Source organism: Rutidosis leptorrhynchoides, chromosome 4, assembly GCF_046630445.1.
Source record: "Rutidosis leptorrhynchoides isolate AG116_Rl617_1_P2 chromosome 4, CSIRO_AGI_Rlap_v1, whole genome shotgun sequence".
NCBI lineage: Eukaryota > Viridiplantae > Streptophyta > Magnoliopsida > Asterales > Asteraceae > Rutidosis > Rutidosis leptorrhynchoides.
Genome location: NC_092336.1, coordinates 50217017 through 50223886, shown reverse-complemented (window position 1 = coordinate 50223886; position 6870 = coordinate 50217017).

The window sequence follows — 6870 nt, the reverse complement described above, 5'->3', positions numbered from 1 at the left end:
ATATTATATTATATTTATATATATAATTAACTTGTAATTTTTAGTCCGTTGCGTCGAGCGTTGAGAGTTGACTCTGGTCCCGGTTCCGGATTTTCGAACGTCCTTGCGTACAATTTAATATCTTGTACTTTGCGTTTTGAATCTTGTATTCTTGTAATTTCGAGACGTTTCTTATCAATAATTGGAACCTCTTTGATTGTCTTTTGTACTTTTGAGCTTTTTGGTCGTTTGCGTCTTCAATTCGTCGAATCTGTCTTTTGTCTTCACCTTTTATTATTTAAACGAATATCACTTTTAAATAGAACAATTGCAACTAAAAGCTTGTCTTTCTTGAGGAATAATGCTATGAAATATATGTTCGTTTTTAGCATTATCAATATCAAAGGAGTATTATAATCATTTAATATTTATTTTTAATATACCTTATATATATATATATATATATATATATATATATATATATATATATATATATATATATATATATATATATATATATATATATATATATTTTCAGGTTTTATTATGTAATTACATACATTAAGTATATGTTTTCAAATAAATAAATTTACTATTTAATCTCATCTATTTACAATTAGTATTCATGTACATATATATACATACCTAAATATATATGAATCTATTTACAAATAGTTGTTCGTGAATCGTTGGGAACAGTCAAAGGTTTACTGAATCTATATAAATAGTTCAAAGGTCAAATGTATTTATGATAAATAGTTCCAACATTTTGAGACTCGGTTAAATAGACTTTGCTTATCATGTCGAAACTATATAAGATTTAAGTTTAAATTTGATCGGAAATTCCCGGGTCGTCACAAATCTTGATCTCATATTTCTTGAAACTAAAAGTTTACTTTATAAGTTCAAGAACATGAAAGTATAACTTTCTAGTTATAACTTCATATACTTATGAAAGATCTAAGTTTCTATAGCTTATGGTCTACTTATTTTGTTGTAAACAAGAGCTTATGAGCTTACATACACTTTACAAGATGAAAATCTAAGTTTCATAACTTATGGTTTCATTAAAGTAAAGATTCATGTCTTATAACTTAGGATTTAACTTAAGAACTTTAGATCTAGACTTTTGGGTCTAGGATCTTCAAGATCTAACTAAGAACTATGTTCTACAACTTAAGATCTTGATTATTTAGTTTACTTTCAAGTTTATAGCTTTATATTACTATTAGAACTCATGTATGTGTCGGATCTAAGATCTTGATGTAACTTTGGTTAATCAAACTACTTACAACATTTAATTGAGTTGTGCTACATATCTTAGACTTGCACTTGTGTTATGATGGTCAAAACTTGGTAAAGATGATGCAAACCCATCAACGAGTTGTACACTTGAAGCTACAAGCATCAAGGATGAGAACCGTGATGAGCATCAAGCACCAAGAACCCACCGGAACACCTTTAGCTACTGTTTCTGGAACTGATCAGACCCCCTGGGCTACTGTAAAGTTGATTTTCAGTTTTCTCAGTTCGTTTAGATTACTTTTCATTTAAGACTCGTCTTAATCGGAGTTACGGTTTAGGATTTATGTCCCTCCGAATGTCACTATGTCATTTTAACGTTGTGCTGAAAATTCTGACCTACTCGCATTTAGACCATCGCCACGGTCAAACAAAGATGAATTTGGTTCTGGAATTTTTACAGCAACTAAAGGACTCATATATGGATCCATGGCCACTGGTCTCACCTCATTTCAGTTTGTATAGAGGTCGTGGCGACTGAACGAAGTTAGCCTTTGTTTTAAACTCTTTTCTTGAACGAAACTTACTTTATACTTTTTGTTTAATGATGAATGATGATGATACTTAAGACCTAATTTACATACTTTTAAACCTATTGGGACGATTTACTGACTTAGTAACTTTTGACTTAGGTTGAGGACCTTTTCAGACAACCATACTTGCTTACTTGTCCCGTGTCAACTTTACTACTACTTATCACTGTGAGTTATAGCATCCCTTTTTACTTTAACTATTTTGGGAACTGAGAATACATGCGCATTTTACATTTTACATACTAGGCACGAGTACTTAAACTTTATATATGTGTGGGTTATACAACGGCGTAAACTTTTCCCTTAGCTCGGTAACGTTTAATCATTGGTCTTTGAACCGGTGAACGCGAATCTTAGATATGGATCCATAGGGTTTGACATCCCCACTCGGGCTAGTAGCGCTAGCATTTAACGGGTGTTTAATACTTCGTAAACATACGCACTCGCCAAGTGTACTTTTAGGGGGTGATAAACGTTAAGTTAGTTACCAAGTGCCCACGGTTATACATATACTTTTCATACTGTTTTGAAACGCTGTTGAAGCACTGAAATCTCGTGGCCTACCTTACATTACTGTTATACTTAAACAATAGCTCACCAACCTTTGTGTTGACGTTTTTAAGCATGTTTTTCTCAGGTGCTTAAGGTTTGCTTGCTTCCGCTGTACTAGTCATGCTTTGTAGACACCCGCTGCGCTTATTAGAGATGTCACCGCATGAAACGTTCATTTTGCATTCAAACTATATTACTTTTGAAACGATGTATTTGTAACGACCTATGGGTCACGTACTATTATTGCTTGCTACTCGTAGAAGCATACTTTTGGTTGTTAAACATTTGACGTTGGTTAAAACATCACCTTTATTCATGAATGCAACTTATTTTGAAACAGCATATAGTATTTGACCTTGTAATGATCCTGTTGTTGATGATTCGTACACGATGGTTTTTTACGGGGCATCACAGAGAACCCGGAGGACATCAAAATGGCGGCATTCACATACTTCAAAAATCATTTTAGTGAACATAATTCTCGTACCTTTAAAATTCGTGGCCCCATGAACAAACGACTTAATAATGTAGAGGCGTCGAACCTTGAATCTCCTATTACACTCTCCGAAATCCATGATGCTATATTAGACTGTGGTGGTGAAAAGGCCCCGGGACCCGACGGTTTTAACATGAATTTTTTTTTCAAAATATTGGGTCGTTGTCAAAGAAGACCTTCTCGCGGTATTCACTCGTTTTTGGGAGGTTGGTGAGATCTCTAAAGGCTGTAATTCCTCTTTTGTTGCATTAATCCCGAAAAAGAATGACCCACAAGGATTTGGGGATTATCGTCCAATCAGTTTAATCGGGAGCCTCTATAAAATTCTATCTAAAGTTTTGACCAAAAGGCTACAAAGGGTTATTTCTTCGGTTATCGGTTTCGAACAAAGTGCATATATTAAGAATCGATATATTCTTGATGGCGTGTTAATTGCGAATGAAGTCCTTCATGATATCAAAGTAACCAAAAGAAAAGGCTTCCTATTTAAAGTTGACTTTGAGAAGGCTTTTGATATCATTAGTTGGGACTTTATAATGGAAATCATGGAGTTAATGGGATTCGCTCTCCGATGGAGACAATGGATCTTTGCATGTCTTTCATCCGCTTCCATTTCGATTTTTCTCAACGGTTCCCCAACTAAAGAATTTTTCTCTTCAGAAAGGCGTGAGGCAAGGGGATCCCCTCTCCCCTTATCTTTTTATCATGGTAGCCGAAGGTTTGAACCATCTAATTAAATCTGCTGCACTTCATAGCCGCTTTTCAGGGATCCCAATTGGGTGGGGGAACTTACGTGTCACGCATTTGCAATACGCAGACGACACTATATTTTTTGGTGAATGGGATAAGCGTAATGTGCAAAATCTTACCAAAATTCTTAAGTGCTTTGAATTGACATCGGGATTAAAAATCAATTTTCATAAGAGCTGTGTTTATGGACTTGGGGTCTCAAAAAGTAGAAACGGAAAATATGGCGGCCTGGCTTGGGTGCGCAGCAGGTACACTCCCTATTACCTACCTTGGGCTTCCACTTGGATCGTCGATGAAACTCTCGAAGTCATGGGATCCGGTATTTGACAAGTTTGATAAGAGGCTGGCGGATTGGAAAGCTAGATCCCTCTCGTATGGTGGTAGACTTACATTAATTAAATCGGTATTATCTAGTCTACCTCTTTATTTCTTTTCGCTTTACTTATCCCCGTCTTGTGTTATTGATAAACTTGAGGGTTTGAGACGTCGGTTTTTTTGGGGCGGATCTTTCGAGGTCTCAAAAATGGCATGGGTTAAATGGGATACTTGTCTTAAGCCTCGTGAATTTGGTGGGTTAGATATTGCCCCTCTTGCTTTTAAAAATCGTGCCTTACTTGCAAAATGGTGGTGGCGGTTTAAACATGAAAATGACTCACTCTGGGTGTCTATTATTAAAAATATATACGGTGAGGACGGGGGCCTTAGCACTCCCTTTTCTCCCCCTTCCTCACGAGCTTCTTCTACTTGGGCGGGTATCCTTAAGGTGGGTAAAAATATCTTTAATGCAAACTCCGCTTTCGCTAATTCTTTCAAAAAAAGAGTCGTAGATGGGTCTAGTACACGTTTTTGGGATGAATTATGGCTTGGGGAAATGGTTCTTAAAGACAAATTTAATAGGCTTTATAGACTTGACACAAATAAATTTGCCACAATTCTTGACCGGGCTCGATGGGAGGGCGGGAACTTTCATGCCACGTGGTGTTGGTCCCACGATATCTCGGGGAGATTGTCCGGGGACCTCACCACTCTTACTAATCTTTTATCTAGTTTTGTCCCGTGCAGCTCAGGTCGAGAAGAATGGTCATGGTCTTGGAGTAAGGATGGCTCGTTTTCGGTTCACAAGCTTACGGATATTCTGGTCCGGAGCAGCCCTGACATCTCACCCGTGAGCATAAAGTCGCTCCGCAACAAATTGGTCCCCCTCAAAGTTGAGTTGTTTATTTGGCGTACTCGACACAAAAGGTTGCCTACAAGACTTGAATTGGACAAGAGAGGTATGGACTTGGGTGCTGTACGTTGTCCGGTTTGTGACAATGGTTTGGAATCAGTAGAGCACTCCATCATCTTATGCACGTTCGCTTCTGACATTTGGAATCGAGTCTATGATTGGTGGAAGCTCGGCCCTTTTACAAACTTGAGTATAAATGAATCTTTTCTTGGGAATGGATATAACTTCACCTCTGACTTGGGAAAACAGTTGTGGCAAGCTACGAAATGGGTTACGGGATACATGATTTGGAAAAATAGGAACGCTTTCACTTTCACTAAGATAAAACCGACATGCGCAATGGTTTTCAAAGACATCCAACTTAAATGCTTCGAATGGTTCTCTAATAGGATCAAAGGTACCAATATTGAATGGGATGTCTGGCTTGCAAATCCACGAGTTTATGATTCGCTAGCTTTATTGTCTAGGAGATCCGGGAAAGGTTAATTAATTGTTCTCCACGCAGGTTTTTTGCCCCATTCCTGGAGTAGTCATTTTGGTCGAGAGAATTTAGGGTGGATCATGGTGCTTTGTCGTTGAATTGCCAACACTGTGCTTTGTCCCCACTCCAGCTTGTTTGGTTAATTCTTCTCAAGTCCAATCTAGACCTTAAGGATAATGAACGGACTAAGGCGTTTTCCTGCACACTTGTGGAGTCTTACTGTCTCGGTTATACTTTGTCGTTTTGTTCTCCTAGATATAGTTCCCTTTTTTTTGTAATTGTGACATTATTGTAATTATTTCGTTTTGATATATATATATAATACATTCTTTGCCGTTAAAAAAAAATAACATCCGATAGAGTGGAAGGATGATAGTTTATTAGATCATTAGCTAATGTTTCTCGGCAGAATGACTCATACGAAACCAATCGAAATCGAAAGAGATAAGAAGGTATCGTAGATTGGGTATATTGATAGTGTGATAGAAAAATAATATAATAATAATAATAATAATAATAATAATAATAATAATAATAATAATAATAATAATAATAATAATAATAATAATAATAATAATAATAATAATAATAATAATAATAATAATAATAGTGTGATAGAAATATATAGGGAGAATTTTTAAATTTGACCATGACATGTAAATAAATAAACATACTTGTTAAAACAACTTTTGACCATTATTTTTTTTACCATTATTTGTTAATCAATAACAATAAATGAAAGAGAAGATTGCCCAAATTGCCCTTGTATTTTTCCAAAAATCATATTTAATTCTTAAACTCACGAAATGTCACTAGTAGTTCTGTTATCTTCTATACCCAAAATTTAACTAGAAACACTATATAATGAATATCCATTTGATTAATTTACCAGTGATTGAAATGAACGATTTAAATGGATGTATAGCATACATGGATATGAATATTCATAATTATTGTAATTGTAATTGTTATCAAATTGAATTTAGATGCTAAATTATAAACTTCAATTTTGTGACCATACCACTTTTTCAACGGCACCATCCAACCATCTTCACATATCTTAAACACAACTATCATCTCCACCTCACAACAATCTCCTCCATCTTTACTATTTTCGACATCACTTAATCTCCAATTTCTTACCATGAACTCATTTTCACCTTTGTGATTAAACCCTAACCTAATATATAATCAATACTTAGATATAACGTTAAACGCATACACACCAGTGTCATGAGATTGAAATAATGAGAAACCTCAATCCAAAGATGATTTCCTTAGTGCAAGAATAGAAATAATGCGGCTGAATAATTCAATGAGAATAATATAGAAAAATCAAATTGGTGGCAAGAATTCATAATAGACAGTAATCCTCTTTCATGGAGAATGAACTTCATATATCCCTATTCCCCTCAATCCGAAACTAAGATCGAACAAAGAGAATCATTGTTTTTTCATCTAATCTTGATTTCATGCCATCATATTATAGCCTAGTAGTTGGCATCTTCAAGACGAAACAGTCACAGAATAACCCGAGTAAGCCACGTAA